This window comes from Anabrus simplex, chromosome 6, assembly GCF_040414725.1.
Source record: "Anabrus simplex isolate iqAnaSimp1 chromosome 6, ASM4041472v1, whole genome shotgun sequence".
Taxonomy (NCBI): Eukaryota; Metazoa; Arthropoda; class Insecta; order Orthoptera; family Tettigoniidae; genus Anabrus; species Anabrus simplex.
In genome coordinates this window covers 119575034-119596237 of record NC_090270.1, presented here as the reverse complement: position 1 = coordinate 119596237, position 21204 = coordinate 119575034, and positions in this window count along the sequence as shown.

Genomic DNA, 21204 nt, shown 5'->3' with positions numbered 1-21204 from the left:
TGGAAGGGAGGGTACGATCAATGGTTGAGAGGAAGTTGGATGAAAACCAGTGTGGTTTCCGACCACAAAGGGGCTGTCAGGATCAGATTTTTAGTATGCGCCAGGTAATGGAAAAATTTTATGAGAGGAATAGACAGTTGTGTTTATGTTTTATAGATCTAGAGAAAGCATATGACAGGGTATCGAGGGAGAAGGTGTTCGGCATACTAGGGGAATATGGAATTAATGCTAGAATATTAAAATCAATCAAAGGTATTTATGTTGGCAGTTGGGCTGAGGTGAGAATTGATTGTAGAATGAGTTCTTGGTTCAGGGTACTTACAGGGGTTAGAAAGGCTGTAATCTGTTATCTTTGCTGCTCATAGTTTACATGGATCATCTGCTGAGAGTTATAAAGTGGCAGGGAGGGATTCAGTTAGGTGGAAATATAGAAAACAGTCTGGCCTGTGCAGACGACTTGGTATTAATGGCAGATTGTACCGAAAGCCTGCAGTTTAATATCTTGGAAGTTGAAAATAGGTACAATTAGTATGGTATGCATATTAGCCTTTCTAAGATTAAATATAGATATCAGTAGGTAAGAAATTCAACAGAATTGAATGTCAGATTGGTGATATAAAGCTGGAACAGGTAGATAATTTTAAGTATTTAGGTTGTGTGTTCTTCCAGGATTCTAATATAGTGAGATTGAATCAAGATGTAGTAAAGCTAATGGAGTGAGCTCGCAGTTGCGATCAACAGTGTTCTGTAAGAAGGAAGTCAGCTCCCGGACGAAACTATATTTACATTGGTCTGTTTTAGACCAACTTCGCCTTAGGGGAGGGAAAGCTGGGTGGGCTAAGGATATCTTGTTCATAAGTTAGAAGTAACAGACGTGATAGTAGCTAGAATGATTGCTAGTATAAACAGGTGGGAACAATGACCGGAGGGTACTCGGGATGAGGAGATAAAGGCTAAGTTAGGAATGAAGTCGAAGGATGAAGCTGTACGCATAAACCAGCTTCGGTGGTGGGAGAAAATGAGGGGAATGAAGAAGGACAGGAGAATACTGGACACTGTTATGGAGGGTAAGAGAAGTAGACGGACACAAAGACGACGATGGTTAGACTCAGTTTCTAAATATTTAAGGCTGAGTGGTATATAACTAAATGAGGCCACAGCACTAGTTGCAAATAGAGGATTGTGGTGACGTTTAGTAAATTCACCGACGCTTGCCGTCTGAACGCTGAAACGTATAGCGGTCTATAATGATAGTGCATGTATAATAATATTAATAATAATAATAATAATAAAGTATGTACAAACCTTTTCACGTTTCTCTGCGATGTTAGATATGAAGTGAGTGAATTTTCGTAACGAGTTCCAACGACCAGCTGTCCTTTCTGATGTCAACCTCCTCAAGGGACTTAATGAGATGAATGACCTGATATATGATAGTAGGAAGGGAGAGGGTGAAAGCCAGGTGCGTCGGCTGTCAGTCTCAAGTTTATTGGCTTAAATCCAACAGAGGCGGAAATGAACATTCAGCACTTATCTTGTTCTGGGTCATCCATTTGTCTTGGAACCGGAGGAGTGGTCAGGAGCCAAAAAGCTGACAGCTGGGCGGGATGGAGTGTAGGTTGTAGTGACTGACGGTTCTCGAAGTGAAACGTGAATATATGGAAAATTATGTCTAATTATTATATTCCATATTGAGAGTTTATTTACGATTCGCATGTCCGTACGTGTCACCTCGTGCTGTTAGAAGTTTATTTCAAGGGAAATCCCCAGCGAGTTCCAAGTCCTGGGACGGTTCATAGATTAGTTAATAAATTTCCTGAAACCGAAAATATTGGTGACAAGAAGTAAAGAAGGCGACATGCATTGCTAACAGAAGACAGTTTTGAAGATACTGGGTAAGGCCTGGAAAATTCTCCTTAGAAACCTTTTTTTAGTCGTCTTTCTCAGCAAACGGGAATTTCTTGCGGTACCTTAGAAAGGGTTACGAAGTTACTTCAGTAAAAACCCGTGGGTAAATACTTTTAAGGTTCTTTAGAATTTATCAGGCAGTCATATTACCTTGCTCTCATTTTTTAAAATGCTATTTATTCGTGGCGTCTACCTAAGAAGATCTTTTGTCCCTAGGCTACTTTGCACCATATGTTGTGAACCTGCGTGTATTTGGTAATGGCGGAAGTGTTGAATGTGAGGAAAGGAATATTAAGGACACACAAACACCCAGTCCCGTGATATTAATCATTTACAATTAAAAAACCCTCACCCGGCCGGGAATCGAACCCGGCGCTGCCGGGTGACAGGCGGACACGTTGCCCCCCACACCGTGCGGCCGGACAGCTTGCTCTCATACTCCCCGGCGGAAAGCGATACCTTGACGGCCAATGTTACAGCCTCGCCACAGCTGCGGTTCTGCGTTAATTGGATGACCCTGTAGGATGACACATTTGGTGTTAACCTGACAAAACTAATTAAAATCTCAATCGTAGGTCGCCCAAATATAGTTCCGGCAGTGAAACTGATGCCCTTGTAGCCTTTTATTCTTCCTAGACTGTTACAAAACACTTGGGGTCGGCATAATATGCGGATTAAACCGACTTTTACGGCCAGGTGCTTTTAATAAAGCCAATCCTATGTGGAGGGACTATTGCGTGTTTGTATGGCGCTTTGTAATGCGAAGTGTTTATATAGATGAAGATGTGCAGCAGGACGAACGCAAACATCCAGCTAGAAGAAATGACCGGATGCGATTTATATCAACTGGCCCAGAAGTCGATTCTTGGGCTCTCTCAACGAGTGGCTATCAACGCTCACGATTCGGTCAAAGAGCCGCAATGCAGGTAGCCCAAATAGCGTCAACTCAAAATGTCCTTACGATTATTATTATTATTATTATTATTATTATTATTATTATTATTATTATTATTATTATTATTATTATGCATAAGCCGGGCGTGTTGGCCATGCGGTTAGTGGCGTGCAGCTGTGAGTTTGTATTAAGAAGATAGTGCGTTCGAAACCCACTATCGGCAGCCCTGAAGATGGTTTTCCATGGTTTCCAATTTTCACACCAGGCAAATGCTGGGGCTGTACCTTAATTAAGGCCACGGTCACTTCCTTTCACTCCTAGCTCTTTCCTATACCATCATTGCCATAAGATTTCTGTGTCGGTGCGACGTGAAGCCAATTGTAAAAGCAAATAACAATTAACATACATACATCTTCGTTATAAAATGTTATGCCTTTCATCGTTCAATCTCCAAGCCTCTGTGAATTTACTTACCGCTGCCACAATCCTCTATTTCTAGATAGTTCTATGGCCTCGTTTAGTTCTGTACCTCTTACATTTAAATCGCAATTTAAAAAAAAGAGTATAACCATCGTCTGGACTCCCTCTACTTGTCTTACCGTCCATTAACACAGTCCATTATTATGTTAGGTAACCTATCCTCCTCCATTCGCCTAACATGTACCCTCCACCAAAGCCGAATTTTGCGTACAGCTTCAGCCATCGAGTTATGTAACTTATCCTTTATCTCCTTCCGAGTACCCGCCTGCCATTGTTCCCAAGTGTTACACCATTATTATTATTATTAATGTTATTATTATTATTATTATTATTATTATTATTATTATCTCTTGATATAATAACTGCTCAAATTATGAAAGCACAAACCTCTGCTTTTGAAACAAATAAAATCAACTTGTAAATGAATCTGTCTTGAAACTGGCTCTCTGTAATCGGCTACAGTTCGCTATGAGACTGCTGCAATAATGCACAGACCATGCATAAACAGTGAAAGAGTCCACATGCCTCTACATTGTTACGTCAACTTTTGTAGACCATGAAATATGTACACCTTAAACCAAGAGAGTCGCCTTGGCTGCCAGAACCATTTGTATCGCCAGCGAACCTTTTAAGAAAATTAACCCGCTCTTAAATAGCTATCCCCATTGTGGCTGATAAACTTTCGGAGCAAACAAAGGCTTGCGATATAGGTTAGTCTGTGTCACAAATAAGAAGAAAAGAGTCCATGTTCTCCATTAGGGAAAATTATTAATTACTTAAGATATCTGTAGAAAGGTGCCGAGTTACACTGGGAGTTTTCTTTGACGAAATACTCGCTCTATCAGTCAGTCGTTTACCTTCTCTTTCCAAGGTACTAATGATGGCCCCGCTGTGTTTGGTGGTAGCCAGTTGGCCGTGCGGTTAGGGGAACGTAGCTGGGATCTTGCATTCGGGAGATAGTGGGTTCGAAAACCATTGTCAGCAACCCTGAGAATAGTTTTCCGTGGTTTCCCATTTTCACACCAGTAACTTAATTAGCCTAATGCCATGGATGGTTCCTTCCAGCATCTAGACCTTTCCTATCCCATCTTCACCATAAGAAATATCTGTGTCGGTGCGACGAAAAGCCAATTGTAAAATGATAATAATAACAAAAACATACATATTCACATCATCATTATAGACAGTTATGCCTTTTAGAGTTCAGTCTGCGAGCCTCTGTGAACTTACTAAACGTAGCCACAATCCTCTATTTGCAACTTGTGTTGTGGCCTCATTTAGTTCTACACCTCTTGATTATAAATCGTTAGAAACTGAGTTTAACCGTCGCCGTCTTGGTCTCCCTCAAGCTCTCTTATCCTCCAAAACATAGTCCATTATTCTCCTAAGTAACCTATCCTCCTCCCTTCACCTCACATGACCTCACCACCGAAGCCGGTTTACACGTACAGCTTCATCCATCGTGTTGATTCTTAACTTAGCCATTATCTCCTCATTCCGAGTACCCTCCTGCCATTGTTTCCACTTGATTGTACAAGCAATCATTCTCGCTACGTTCATGTCTGTTACTTCTAAATTATGAATAAGACATCCTGAGTCTACCCAGCTTTCACTCCCGTAAAGCAAAGTTGGTTTGAAAACAGGCCATTGTAAATATATTTTCGTCCGGGAGCTGACTTCCTTCTTACAGAATACTGTTGATCGCAACTGCGAGCTCACTGCATTAGATTTACTGCAACTTGATTTCTTCTCACTTGCTATACTACCATCCTTGGAGAACACACATCCTAAGTACTTGAAATGATCTACCTGTTCCAGCTTTGTATCACCAATCTGACATTCAGTTCTCTTGGATTTCTTACCTACCAACATAAATTTAATCTCGAAAGGCTAATTTTCATATCATATTAATTGCACACTTCCCTTTGGTCCATGTGACCTTGAAACGGTGGGGAGGCTTGCGTGTCTCATTGAAGCAGGTAGCCGAGCCGTAGGTGCAACCATATGGAGAGACCCAACTAACGAATGGTTCATCGAAAGGGGGGGGGGGTAGCAGATTTTCGGAAGTTGCAAGGGCGGAAGTCTAGATGATAGACTGATATGGTCTCATAAGATTACTTAACATGGCTTAGCTATGTTGATACTGCTACACGGCTGAAATCAACGGGAAACTACAGCCGTAACTAACTCCCGAGGACACGCAGCTCTCTCTGTATGAATGATGTATTGATAATGGCTTTCTCTCGGGTAAAATATTCCGGATGTAATATAGTCCCCCATTCGGATCTCCGGGAAGGGACTACACGAGAGGGGGCAATCGTAAAGAAGATACTAACATTCTGCGAGTCGGAACGTGGAATGTTAGAAGTGTGAATCGTTGTGGTAGGTTAGAGAATCTGAAGAGGGAGATGGATATACTAAAGTTAGATGTAGTTGGTATAAGTGAAGTACTTTGTGAGGAAAAGCAGGATTCTTGGTCAGGCGACTACAAAATTATCAACACAAAATCAAACAGGGGAAATGCAGGAGTTGGTTTAATTATAAATAAGAAAATACGGTAGCGAGTAAGCTACTACGACCAGCATAGTTAAAGGATTATTATTCTTAAGATAGACACCAAGCCAATGCCCACCACAATAGTGCAGGTCTATGTGCCTACTAGTTCAGCGGATGATGAATAAATCGAAAGAATATACGAAGAGATAGAAGGTTTTATACAATATGTAAAAGGTGACGAGAATCTAATTGTGATGGGAGACTGGAATGCAGTAGTAGGCCAAGGAAGAGAAGGTAACGTAGTGGGAGAATTCGGATTGGGACAAAGGAATGGAAGAGGAAGCTGGCTGGTTGAATTCTGGACGGATCATAATTTAGTCCTTGCTAACACTTGGTTCATACACCACAAAGGACGGCTGTATACATGGACGAGACCTAGAGACACTGGAAGGTATCAAATAGACTTCAATATGATTAGGCAGAGATTCAGAAACCAGGTGTTGGTTTGCAAGCCGTTCCCAGGAACAGATGTGGACTCTGACCAACCTGTTGGTCACGAAATGTTATCTGAAATTTAAGAATTTGAAGACAGGACCGAATGCAAAGAGATGAGATCTAGACAAGTTGAAAGAAAAGAGTGTGAGGGATTTTTTCAAGGAGCATGTTATCAAAGACTAAATGAAAAGGCTGAGGGAAACACAGTAGAAGAAGAATGGACACTCATGAAGAATGAGGTCAGTAAGGCTGCTGAAGGAAAGTTATTGATATTGAATTGATATTGAATTTATTGATAATAATGATTTACATGCCACTGAGGCTGAGAAGCCCCTTTATGTAGCGTCTCCTTATAACACGATATAGGTTTATGAATATACTAACTACATTTTATAATATTAAAATATTAAATTTAAACTTAAAAATTAGGGAGAAAGGAAAGGTAAACCAAGAAACAATGGATAACTCAAGAGATACTAGACCTGATTGACGAACGATGAATGTACAAGAATGCAAAATATGCTATTTGCTTTACGTCACACCGACACAGATAGGTCTTATAGCGACGATGGGACAGGAAAGGCCTACGGAAGGGAAGGAAGCGGCCGAGGCTTAAATAAGGTACAGCCCCAGCATTTGCCTGGTGTGAAAATGGGAAACCACGAAAAAACATCTTCAGGGCTATCGACAGTGGGGTTCGAACCCACTATCTCCCGGATGCGAGCTCACAGCTGCTCGCCCCTAACCGCACGGCCAACTCGCTTGATGAAAACTATGAGGAGGGCAGAAAAAATACAGCTGAATAAAGAATGAAGCAGATGTAAATTGCAGGACAGCTAAGGAAGAATGGCTGAAAGAGAAGTGCAAAGATGTTGAAGGTTGTATGGTCCTAGGAAAGGTATGTTGTATACAAGGAACTTTGTATACAAGGCACAACATAAAAGTTTATTGCTTCAACACATTTATACAATATGTACATGAAATAGAACGAAACTTTTCTTGGAGCTTGTTGAGTTGCACACGTTTAATGTTAACATAAGGTAGTAGGCTGAGGGCCTGAATAACATTTACCTACGTAAGAATTGAGATTCCTATATACATTCAATCTTGTCTTGATGAGACAGTCTGTTCAAATGAGAGAATGTTCTTGATAGTTCGTATTAGCAGAATGCTAACAGGAGGTGTATAACTTGCAAGGAACTTGCGTATAATGTTCATATTTAGCAGAATGCTATGATTGGAGTCGGAGCACTGTAAAGGACTTGAGTGAGTAGCAGAATGCTTGGATGGGTGCTCGACGTGGCTACGGGATTCAGGATGAATGAGGCAATGTCCAGAGGTGAAACCTCATGGCCAGGAATCAGTCCACCTATTCAGAACACATTTTTAAGAGGGTACCTCCGTGTCTGACTTGCGGTGTAGTCTGGTCGTTGGACACTGTAGGAGTCCTGGAGAGGCGAGAAACGTTGCTCCTTTTATAGCGCTGGCTGACGTCACAGACGATCACGTCAGCGCACTGCAATCTGCCTCGTGGTCTCTGGAAACATCCATGTGTCGGGCGGGCTGCGGAGATTGTAGGCGCGGAGGACACACATAACACCCACCCCTCCTAATTACGCCGATACGCTGCAGTGCTTGAGGGAAGGGAAGGGAAGGGAAGGGAAGGGAAGGGAAGGGAAGGGAAGGGAAGCAAAGTGCGGTGTATGATGGAGACAGAGATAATGCTCCGCGTGTTTTCTCGTTTGCCTCGCACAGGATTGCCCTTGTCTCTTACAGGCAATATCTACAGTTCGTTTATTAAACATTCGTAACTTCAAGCACAGTACAAGAACACACTGTGATTAAGACACATTTGTCAGTGAAGAAATGCACCAGATCATTTCTCCCCTCATCTGTTGGTTATAGTAACGTTCTTTATTATTTAACATGCTGGAAGATGCAACACTGTCGCCCCACGATTGTGTATTCCTTCACTCACAAAATTGTTAATGGAATAAAATACTGAACGCAGGAAACAATATGCCCAATGGTTTGATTACGGTAGACGTTCAATGTGTCCTCCACCTACTTCGATGCACAGTTCACAACGGTGTAGTAGTGACCGTTGAACTCTGTTCAGGATGTGTGGAGGGTCGCGCATTACCTCTGTCTCCCACTTCCCACTTCCCCTCCCTTCTCTTCCCTCCTCTGATCCACAGCAAGAGGCAGCTGCTAGCGTAGCAAATACGGCAAGTTCGTAAATTCGAATCGCGCGCCCAGAAGTAGCAAAGTAACATGTTCTCGAAAAGACAAATTTTCTTCGCCAATCAGCTTGCACCATCGTTATTAACATAATGTGAAGAGTATCCCTGAATGTTTTGTAGGAAGTGTTATGATACACGTTGTATGTCAGGCGTTCGTGCTGATTTTTTTTAATAGTGATTTAACCCGCCATTGGTCGCTATATGAGCAAAATGCTCATCGTCATTGAAAATCATCTACTCTTTTATGCAGCATGTAGTTTCCAACTTGAGCCCCGATGTACCTTCGCACTGCAGTTTTGAGTGAAGGACGGATGCATTGAAACGCACATCTCTGACTTTGAGAACGGACAAGGAGAGAGAAATTTTCACCGAACGTCAACGCTGAACATTTTGCATCACGCGCGACCAGGAACGTTGGCGCTAATTTCTCCGTATGTTAGAGTTACGCTATTGTATGTTATTTCATATTTGAAATAATTCTTTGCAACGTCTCGTATGAATATATTGTGTAATTCGTGTGTGATGATGGCTTCAAGTCCTGTCATTTTAGCTTGGTTTGATGAAATTCCTAGTGATCACCTCGGCGAAAAGTGACTCGGATACTGAACAGTCCGAGGCAGGAGATCGTGCTGATAGAACCGTACCTGGAGAGCAATCTGCAGCTGGCGAACAACATATGTTGGAGCTAAATGTGAATTTTATGTTTAGTGACAAAGTTTACACAAGAAATGATACGGTGACAAAGTGCGGCAGACACCCACCAAGAAGAAATCCACGCTCACGCACTTGTGCAGCAAATATAGTGACTCATCCTCCTTGTGTAAAGGGCATTGCGAAAGACGCACAGACTATTTTAGAAAGCTGACAATTGTTTTCTCCAGATACAGTTATAACCATATGAGATTTATTACTGTTTGTAATGTTACTTTTTAGTGTTCTCTATAACCATGTGAGATTTATTCTTATGTTCATTTAATATGTTAATACATTCATGCTTGAAATCTGTTGCGATTTATTATGTAAACACATCATATTATACCGTGAGCATTTTGCTCAACGCGCGACCACTCGCGTTACTTTCATCCTAGCGACCACTGGTGGGTTAACATCATACTAACACATCGTATGTTTTTGGCAACGCAAGGGTGGGAAAGGGTGGGCATTTGTATTGAGTCCAGAGAGGGAAACCCTAGTAAAAATCAATAACATAATAAAGCACTCAAATTACCAAACATTTACGTACTCACGTGGCTAACCAATTTCTGTTATACTGTTAGCATAATACTCGCACCGTCACAATGGGACAATCATCAAAGGAAACCCGTGTATTTTACCTCATAATTCTTGTATTTCAAACGTGAACTAGTTTCAGTGTAATACTGTGCATTTAAAGGCATGTTTCAAAACACACACATATACGAGAGAGAGAAGTGAAGAGGGGTAAGCTAGGCGTCAGACCGCGAGCTCAGATATTCAGGAATTAAAGTGAAATGCAGATGAAATTACAGACCCTTGTGAATCATTCATGTGGACTAGATGTAAATAGTACAGCGTGAGGGGAGAAGAAATTGCTTTACAACTGGAGGAATATTCATGTACCACGCATTCTTTCCAGAAGCTTGTACTCTACTCACCAATATCCATAGCCGTGTGTTCGTCAGCACTGACACACACACACACACACACACACACACACACACACACACACACACACACACACATTCACACACACACACACACACACACAGAAAAAATTAGTTGTCTAAGTTCACAATATTCACATTATTTGAACAAGAGATTACACCATTACTCTTCCTCAGCACTACGAAACACAGTAATATTCTACAAGGAGTTTTGTCATCAGTACCTGCACTCAACGCATATATACTGAAATTCAAGTTAAGAGCTTAGGAAAAGTATCCTTCCGCATGTGAGCACGTCCCCTGTTCCCCCTTCCCGTCTCGTCTTGGTTCTCCATCTCCGCCACAACCAGCTTATCATTAACGCCGTGCGTCCATCTGACAAGTACAGTACTTCATTCTGAAATAGTGAAGCATCAAACGAAATCACTGCCTTTCACATAGCTGTACTTTGATTACGTACCATACCTATTTATTCCTTTATTGACCATGTAAAACCTACAGATTACTGACGAATTCCGAGGCAAGAGAAGCAAGAATTATTTTTGTCTCAAAATGCGATTTGTGTGAGGCACATGGAGACTTACAACATACGTATACGATTCCGCTCTCGTGCAACGACTGTCAGTGGCAGTTTCTCATAGTTAAAAAAGCTGAAAAACCCACCGGTGAGTGGGATTGCAAAATACAATGCTTCCAGGAATGTTGTAAATATTGTAGTCTCGTCATTCGGAAGGTAAAAACGAACTCAAGATCCTCTCATGACAACATTTCTGTAGGTAGAGGGCGGTTGCGAATATAAAGTAAAGTACACATTATTATTATTATTATTATTATTATTATTATCGAATACGCCAAAGATCCTATTCCCATACCGTGTTAAGGCCCTTCCTGTTTTATTTACGGCGAGTGCTGAGCTGACACATCGTTCTTTCCCTGGAGACTTGGATTTTTCATTCCAAGCGAACGGCGTAAACACTGTACACAGAAATGCCGATCAGCTGCGCGGACTTTTTCACGTCTTCCACAGTCCACAGTGGATTCTAATCTCGTAGGCTACTGTAAACGTTTAAAACAATTTGGTTTAGATTTTCTACTTTATTTTCCTCTACTTTTGTTAGCTTTAAAGTATTTCACAGGGAACTCAAGCGTTACAGCATCACACACGTCTTGCTCACAGCTGGCAGCCATTATGAATACTGAACAGTGAACACGCTGTTGCAGCCAGTATTGCCAACAGTTTTCTTGGATCCATCTTCAACGTCCCACCTATTATGCGAACTTATCAACAGTGGAATGAACTCGAACAAACTTACTAAGTACACAGTGCAATAAGATATCAATATCATATTAAATTATTATTATTTTGCTACATACACCACTGAGAACAATAACTATTCACAGCCATCTACGTATGAAATATAAGAGTTGGTAACGAACCCGAATAACATACAACCTGTGATATATTTTCCATATTTATACAGGGCAAAAATTTTAATTCATCAAGTCAGTTCACCAGAATATCTAACCAAACTGAAGGAAGCTCCTGACTTCAGGAACAAGTAACAAACCTAGGGAACTATTTGGCGCTGCGGAAGCCTTTTCACCGACCAGAAGTCTGACTAACATCAAAGGGACCACTAAGGTCTGAAGTTGACTCTCAGTATAGTTCATCTATTGTTGCTGACAAAAACTCTGTGATTCATACGTAACATCAATTGCCAGAGGCTGTTGTTCAGTTGGATGGTCTGTTGGTATGAGCGTGTTACATAGTCTGCGTGATGACATCTTCAACCGCATTACTTGTTTTCTTAACCAGGTACACTGCTCCATTGCAGCCCCTCAGTTGGTTTTATGAGGCTGAGTACAGTATGTTATAACCTTCAGTCCAAGACAGAACCTGGAGCCTCCGAATATGAGGCAGGCCTAATTGGGGTTGGAGAAATCGGTCCTCGTGCGGGAAATGCGGTAAACTGAGTCCCTGATGAAAGAAATGTATAAGTAAACCGAGTCCCTGATGAAAGAAATGTATAGGTAAACTGAGTCCCTGTCAAGAGAGATTTATAAGTAAATTCATCATTATCATCATCGTCATCATTTCCCGTTTCCCAGCTGACACTGTGTGGAGCAAATATGTTTTTTCTCTACTTCGTCCTGTCTCTCCACCATTTCTCATCCAATACTATGTTCCAGTCCATGTTCCTTTGTCCTATGCTGTTCTTCACATACTCCATCCATCGTAATCTTGGTCTTCCTCGTCTTCTCTGCCTTGCGATCGGTCTTTACAGAGCTTGTCTTCACAGTCTTTCTTGTTTCATCCACTTGACATGTCGATACCACCTCAATCTGTTCTGTTCCAGTTTGTCATTTAGTTTTTTTTTCCAGTTAGCACTTTTCGCGTGTCTTCGTTTCTCACCCCACTCTACTCTCATCTCCCTGAGTCATTGTCGAGGTTTCTGTTGCAGATGTCATTTTAGGTAAGTAATATTGGTACATCTTTATTCCATATTAATCTCCGTACCTGGTTGTAATAGGTACTCCCCGGTTGTATCCTTCTACTAATTTTCTTATTCAGTCTTCCATTTTCTGTCAGTTCACCTCCCAAATATTTGAAGTGTTCTACCATTTTCAGTTCTTTGCCTCCAGTTTTGATAGCTCCTTTTCCTTTTTTAGTTCCTCCATTCATCGCTGCCGTCTTGCTCTTCTCCATGTTGATCTTCAATCCCCACTGTTCACTACACTCAGCTGTTGTACCTGCTTCTCATATTCTCCCCAATCACATCATCATCCGCAAACATAATTACATTCATTCTTTCTCCTCTACAATCTCTCCTTGCTGTCTTTACGATGTCATCCATTATGAACAGTAAAGGTGACAATACATTTCCTTGTCAATAGTCAATTTCAAACTCTTCTGTTCTACTCACCGTTTTTTCGCACTGCTGTAACAGTTGTTGGTTTTCATTGTGCCACGTCATCTAAATTCAAAGTGAGAAATTTAATTCAATGTATAACCTTTTTCGATAGGGACTGGAAATGTTCTTCACTGCTTTAATCTTAAATTATTTGCTTTATTTTTCTCCCTTAAAACTTCGATTGATTGATTGATTGATTGATTGATTGATTGATTGATTGATTGATTGATTGATTGATTGATTGATTGATTGATTGATTGATTGATTGATTGATTGATTGATTGATTGATTGATTGATTGATTGCGATTTTTCTAGATTAGAATTTTGAAAAATTCTCCTCACAGTTATTTAGTTACTTGGACTGGTTTTAATGAAGTACTAATGTGATGAAGAACAGGAGTTCCATCGTTAAACGTCCCCCTTTAAGTTTTTATGGATTTTAAACTAGGGTAGCCTTCTAACAGTAAATAATATTCAGTTCTTGACTTCCGCATTGCCCAGCCTTCCAAACTGCACATTAACTTTCATCTATTTGATTCGGGGTGTTCTGACTGCAGTGGAAATGGGCGGCGTTTTCAGAAAGAAAATTCGAAACGTTCATCTTACCGCCAAACTTCCAAACTGCAATGTTCAATAGGAAATAAATTGTCAAGAAGACATATGGTATTATGAGCAAGCACGACTATAAACTTAGAAATATTGTATTATAAATATGACAGCTTAATATGTAAAAGGGATCAGCAGGCATTTTGATATAACAATGCGTCACTCCATAGGCCTGCATGCACGATTACGAAAAATCAAACATTTTCTGGCAAACTCTCATTATTGTGATATCGCAAGAGAACTCAAGGCCTCGGCTAAATACTACAATTACCGGGCGAGTTGGCCGTGCGCGTAGAGGCGCGCGGTTGTGAGCTTGCATACGGGAGATAGTAGGTTCGAATCCCACTATCGGCAGCCCTGAAGATGGTTTTCCGTGGTTTCCCATTTTCACATCAGGCAAATGCTGGGGCTGTACCTTAATTAAGGCCACGGCCGCTTCCTTCCAACTCCTAGGCCTTTCCTATCCCATCGTCGCCATAAGACCTATCTGTGTCGGTGCGACGTAAAGCCCCTAGCAAAAAAAAAAAAATACTACAATTAGCGACATGATGGAAACTCTTTCTACCTTCTTCATATGTTATTTCTCATATCACCATGCCACACTCAATAATGTGCTTCGGTTACACAACTACAGGTAAATGTTGCTAAAACTGTACGAAGTACCCTGTAAGTAACATGTAAACAAACTGTATTGTAAATATTGAGTTCCATTTCTTCAGAAGTTGTCATGCTCCAATCATCCGCGGCCTTATACAGACGTTAAAGCGTGGCCGCAAATGTTTGTCAGGTACCGGTATGCCGGAACTCAGCTCAACAAGTAAACAAAATACTGGGAACTGACCGTACATAACTCCGACATAGTGCCCTTGTGGCAGTTGTTGCTGATATCCAACTGTATACTGTATCTAGGTAATGACATTGCATATTAAAGATGGCATATAGATACACTGTAGGCCATTTATCAGTTTACGAAATCACGTAACGGCACATAAAACTATCATGACGTGGTTTGTGGCCTAGAGTTTTCAAATGATAAACATAATATACTGGGGTACAGACGAACACTGGTTTACGTCAGCAGAAGTGAACAGGCTGACACAGCCTGATAGCTGTACCAATAGCCTTTTTTCCTTGACAGCCAATCTCTCTCTCTGCTGTAACAATACTTGTGTGGCACCCCACTTATCTCTATATTGAAAAGAATTGATTTCGCATCGTTGTGTATCTCGACTGTCCATTTAGCTACTACAACTGGCGAGACAGGCTGGTGGAATTCTGTAGCTAGACTTCCCCGCAGTATCTAATCATACAGCCACATAATACTGTATTTGGCGTTAAATATTGTCTACAATAATAATAATAATAATAATAATAATAATAATAATAAATATCCTTCATTCTTAATCTGTTTTACGACGAGGGTTGGTTTTTCCCTCGGACTCAGCGAGGGATCCCAACTTTACTGCCTCAAGGGCAGTTCCTGGAGCATGATACTTTGCGTCGATTGAATACAACGAAGAGGAGGACAAGTACCTTGGCCAGGCGGCCTCACCTGCTGAACAGGGGCCCTTCCGCGAGATGGGAAGATTGGTAAGGATAGACAAGGAAGAGGGAAGGAAGTGGCTTTGGCCTTAAGTTAGGTACCATCCCGACATTTTCCTGGTGAAGAAATGGGAGACCACGGAAAACCACTTCGAGAGTGACTGAGGTGGGAAACGGTAACCATTTACTCAGTTGACTTCAGAAGGCTGAGTGGACCCCGTTATAATAATAATAATAATAATAATAATAATAATAATAATAATAATAATAATAATAATAACTGTTACAGGCATTTATCGTGGACCGCAGAGGTAAGAAGGAAGCGCGTGGGGTGAATGGCTGAACAGGGTACCATTTACACTGGAAGTTTCTCTAACAAATATGTGGAGATTTTATTTCTTTCCTCTCTTGATACCCAAACTGAATAGTTTAACCATTTAACAAGAACCAGAAGGACATAGAAGCTCAAAATTTCATTTTCAATGTTAATAAATAACACTCAGCTTGCCAGTTCTGAAAATACACCGGACTTAGAAGTCCTTAATCAGGTACAAATTTAATGGGAGGAAACTCCACTTATTAACCTACATATCACGGAGCATTATTGCTCCTAACAGGTACAACATAATAGAGTCCTACCTCTTATTGCATAGAGGCTAACCAACTCGGTGACACCATTCCGTAGTGTTTATAAAACTGTTTGATAAATGGTGGGCTTATCATTTATAAGAATTACCAAACAGTTGAATTACTGTTCCACAGTGGAACCTAATTGTAGGCACAGTCACCGGAAAACCACAATGCATGTACAGTACAGGGGCATATTAATCATACTACTAGACCATTAGAAAGGAAACGGTTACAACAGTACAGGCCGTTAATCAAAAGACAATGAGGCGAAACCCCAGCACTCCTGAAAAGAATATTACGTAGAACGACTACAACCTAAGAGGGCTTAAGATCCAATGAAACAGAGGCTAATTCCATGCTAAAAGTATGACTAAAGAGGAACATATTAAAGGCCGAGAAAAATTCAAAATTTAGAAGTTTAGAAATCTTTAGTCACCCTAATCAAATAGGAGGTGAGCATTTCGAGGGTAACCACTCATGCTCCCTTACGTTAAATTAATTTCCCAGTAAGGAATATATTTTGAAGTCCGATGACCGCGCAGAATGTTCTACATTGCAGCGAAAATAACAACTCTACCTATTACATTCTAAAGAAAACCACCGAAATCTTCCCCGCACTTCACACGCCGGCACAATCACATAATTAGATTTATTATGCCCTACCTGTTGGTTCTAGGTATTCTTCAAGCCGGCCGAGCTTACCTCCTGCCCTCTCTAACCTCCGTCAAGTCGCGCACACGATAAACGTAGCAATATCAGACAAGAAGGCCCGAATGCGCTCGGCTTAAATAGATCCCCAGGGGAACGTTCTAGATTATTTTAGAGTCCAGAATGCTGATAGGATGAAATTATACTCAATAATTGAAGTCCCGAAGGGTTAGAAAATTTTCTAATTGGCATATGATAGGCAGTCAGCATTAGAGGAGAATCTGGGGTATAGTTGACAACTTCGGAATATTAATGAAAACAATAAGTAAATAGGTTTACCAACTACACCAAATTAAATGCCCGGTGGAGTAAATTGGGCTTAACCGTCCAAGGATCACTAGGAAATAGATGCTTGAGCCACCTAACCATCGAAGAAATAAGTTTTAAAAAGCCTTAAGAGCTCTTAATCACTGTCAGAGATGGCCTTAGTGGAGAAGGCGCACAACTTAAATAGCCGGGTAAAGTGTCTCCCTGGCACAATAATAATCCTAGCAGCTGTTACAGTTTATAAAAGGGTCCATTCCCAACATCAGCCGCCATTTCCTTTCTTAACTTTCTCAGATTTAGAAGTGTTATAATTCATACTTGTATTATTTTACTGACACTACCTCTGAGCCCCAGTTCCATGGCTAAATGGATTGCATAACATGCTGGCCTTTGGTCCAATTGCTCGGGGTCGGGGATTTTAACCTTAATTGGTTAATTTGTCTGGCTCGGGGAATGGGTGTATGTGATGCCTTCAACATTAAAAACCATCTTATGTAGGGCCCCATCCTCACAGACATGCAGGTTACCGATAGACCATCTACTATAAAACGCCTTACACCATCTCTCCAGAGACCATACACCATTATTACTATTATTAATATTATTTCTTCGAATGAGCCAACTATGGTTTTCAGCTAAGAAGGGATTGGTTTCACGTTCTTAAGAGCCTTCTTCTTAGCCCATATCTCCTTCATTTTCTGGCTTTGTAGTTGTTTTCCTGCTTCCGATGTCTTTGGCCTCTGCCTTTTTTATGTTTAACCTGTGGGTCTTCCTTTCACATTTCTAGGAAAGGTTTGTCTGTCCTGGATATGGGATTCAGAGATGTTGAAGGTTTGAAGATCATGTTCAACTTGCTTGTACCACATTGTTGTTGTTTTCTTGCAGGAGCTGGTTCTATGGATGACGTTGGTCAGCCTTGACTCGTTCATTCTCTCAAGGCGTCCACAGAATTGGAGGCGTCTCTTGATGACGGTGTCCATTAGAGGTTCTTGCTTTAGGTGTAGATCATCGTTGGGCCTGAGGTACTTTTCTCTTTTTATGATCCTTGCGCCTAAGATCTTTCTCAAGATAGTTCTTTCCCTGACCTCCAGTTTCTGTATGAGTTTTGCTCCTTTGATGGTTAGGGTTTCAGCTCTATAGAGGACTTCAGGTCTGATTACAGCGTTAAAGTGTCTTAATTTCGCATTGATGGGTATGGATTTCTTCCGATAAACTTTTCTGTATTGATTTTGTGTTTCCTGTTTATTACTCTTAGGCCTGTTTCAGGGAGTGTTTTCCTCCATTCTCGGATTATTTGTTCTAATACAAATTAAACAATATGTGTGAGATTCCATCTCCCTGCCTTACTTATGTTTTCTTCTGAACTTGACTTTAGATAGGGTGTTTGTTAGCGTGCACTTGACGATGTTTAATGTCTTATGATTAAGTCCGAGTTCGTGCAGGATATTGCATAGAGTCGTAAGCTTTTCTAAAGTCAATAAATGTGATTATGGAACTTTTATACTGTTTCTTAGTCTGCATAGTGATGGATTTAAGGTGGTGTATTTGTTCAAAACATGATCTGACCTTCCGGAAACCTGCATGGTATTCTCCAATTTCTTTATCTAGCTGAGATTCTAATTTCTTGAATAGTATCTTAGACAGAAGGGAAATGCCTCCGATTGTTAACATCGTCTCTATGCCTCTTTTTGAGCATAGGGTGGATTAGAGCAGTGATCCATTCTGCAGTGAATTCTTCCTTAATCCAGATATCTTGTATAATTTTAGTCAAGATGTCTATTGTTCTACTATCTGCATTGTTCCAAAGCTATGCTATGGTTGAGTCTTCCTCGCTGTCTTCGTCGTTCTTGAGTTCTTTGATAGCTTGTTCCACCTCACCTCTTGATGGCATCGGAGCATCTAATTTGATGTCTTCAGGCTTGTGGAAAGGTAGTTGTTCCTGTGGTGGTTTACACTTTAGTAATTGTTCAAGGTATCTCGCTAAGATCTCACAGTTTTCTTGATCATTTGTACCTTTTCTACCTTCCGGGTCTTTGAAACTAAGCTACGGATGCTCATATTTCTGGGTGATTCTTTTGAATGTTTTGTGAAAAATTCTTGTATTATTATTCTTGAAGTCTTATTTGATGGATCCAAGGGTAATTTTATCAAAGTTTTTTTTCGTCTTTCGGATGACTTTGGTAGTTTGCTTTCTCATATCAAGGAAGTAGAGCCAATCTTGTTGACTTTCAGTTTTAGTCTACCTTTCCCGTGCTTCTTGTCTCTTTTCATGGTGTCCTCGCATTCTTGGTTCCAAAGTGGATGTTTACATTTCTTCCTAAGAGGGATTGTTTCCTGTGCGGTTGAGATTACTGCTTCTTTCAGCTGATCTCAGGTTTCAGGAGGTGAATTTCCAATGCGTTGGCTGAAGTGTTCTTTGAAAGTTGTGTGATCTTCGGCTTTTACTGTATCACATGTTGGGATGGGTTTCTGTGCCTTCCTCTGGTTCGTTTTATGATTTCTGGGGATAAAGTTTAGTTTTACTTTGGAGATGTAGTGATCAGAGTCCACTTTCGCATTCCTGAGTAGCTTTACGCTCTAAATCTCTTTATCAGACTTGTATGAAATGGCTACGTGATCAATCTGGTATTCATCTAAACGTGAATCTCTCGTCTTCCATGTCTTCTGTTTCCTTGGAAGGTGCTTGAACCATGAGGATTTCATTCTCAACGAAACCATTCTGCAATTATCTATCAGGCGCTTACCATTGAGGTTAGTTCTCGTATGGGCTAGGTACTGGCCAACTAGATCACAATATTTCTTTTTCTACTTAGTTGTGCGTTGAAACCGCCCAATAAAATGAGAGTATGGTGATAGGGAATTATATGAATTTTTGATAGAATGTGTTCACAAAATTGTTCTACAGCCTCAGGATTTCTGTCATTACCTTGATTTACTGGAGCATGGGCGTTGATGACAGTGTATCCTTTGTTGGTACTTCGGAAGGGCAGAGATGAGATTTTGCTTGAGGTCGAGGAGAATCCTGTGATTGAGTGTATTATTTTATTTGACACGACAATTCCTGTTCCTAGCATGTTGGCGGGTTTCAGAATTTTTTCCCTGGTTTTCCTTTTAATAGTCAATATATCTCTAACTCAAATGAACCCTTGTCTCCAAACCAAGTCTCTTGAACTACCATTATTAATATCTGCTGTTGAGTGATCAGGTCGGTGTTCTCGTTCAACTTCCCTATCCTGAGTGAATTGGTGTTGAAAGTCGCTGTGTAACTTATTTTCTTTAGTGTCAATTGAGATATTGAGCATGTCGGTGAGGGCTCCTCAGACTCCGATGGCCCTCTTGTACCACCTTGGTTGTTGGAAGTTGATTGAAGGCTATCCTTATACTACCACATGGGGTAATTTTCTTTGGTTTATTTCCTCCATGCCCTACCATTTTGATTAAAATGGGGTTTACGTGCCTGAATTTCCTCAGGACTTCGGATACTGCCTAGGTTGTTTGCCTAGAAAGAAAACGGTCGCCCCTGACATGGGGAACAGACACCGACCAGTTCGCCATCGATGCGGGTACAGACACGATCGGGTTATTGTTGAATGAAGACAGTTCCGCCGCTTTATCAAGCGTTGGGACAGCTTATCCTCCTACGCCTTCAAAGCCGTTGGCCTTCTTCATTGCCTCATTTGATCTGCGGGTGTATTATTTGGCTATGCCTTATTCACACCTGTCCTGTTCATCTACAGGAAGTTACCCTATCAGCAATATGGGACGCGCCATGTCGAGGTTGAAGCCCCACCCAGTATAATAATAATAATAATAATAATAATAATAATAATAATCTAAAATTATATTTTATTTATATATTTTTATATATATATATATATATATATATATATTTATATTTATTTATTTATATATTTATTTATATTATTATATTTTGTATTTTATATTATTATTATTATTATTATTATTATTATTATTATTATTGTTGTTGTACCGGGCGGTACACCTCCACGCCGCTAATTCAAACATTGCGGCAGTTGAAACTCCTCTACTGTAGAAAGCCCGAACTTTAACAACCACATTAATTCTAGGGTTTCTCAGAAGATGTCTTTACTGTAAATTTTGAAGTGTTCTGAACTATGCCTGTTTCGATTTGTATTTGTTTGCTCTGTAGTACGAAGTGTGAACATTCTCTTCTAGATGGCACTACGTAAGAACTACAATTGTGCACCCTAGTGCGAAGTGAAGGAACTCTTTTTTTGAAGAAATTTGGTATTCATAAGTTTGTTCTTTGTTAAATTTCTTTCAGTCATGGTTTGGGTTGGCAGTATAACCCTTCTCTTTCCGCCAGTTTTGAATTTGACCAATGAGGAATTTCTAT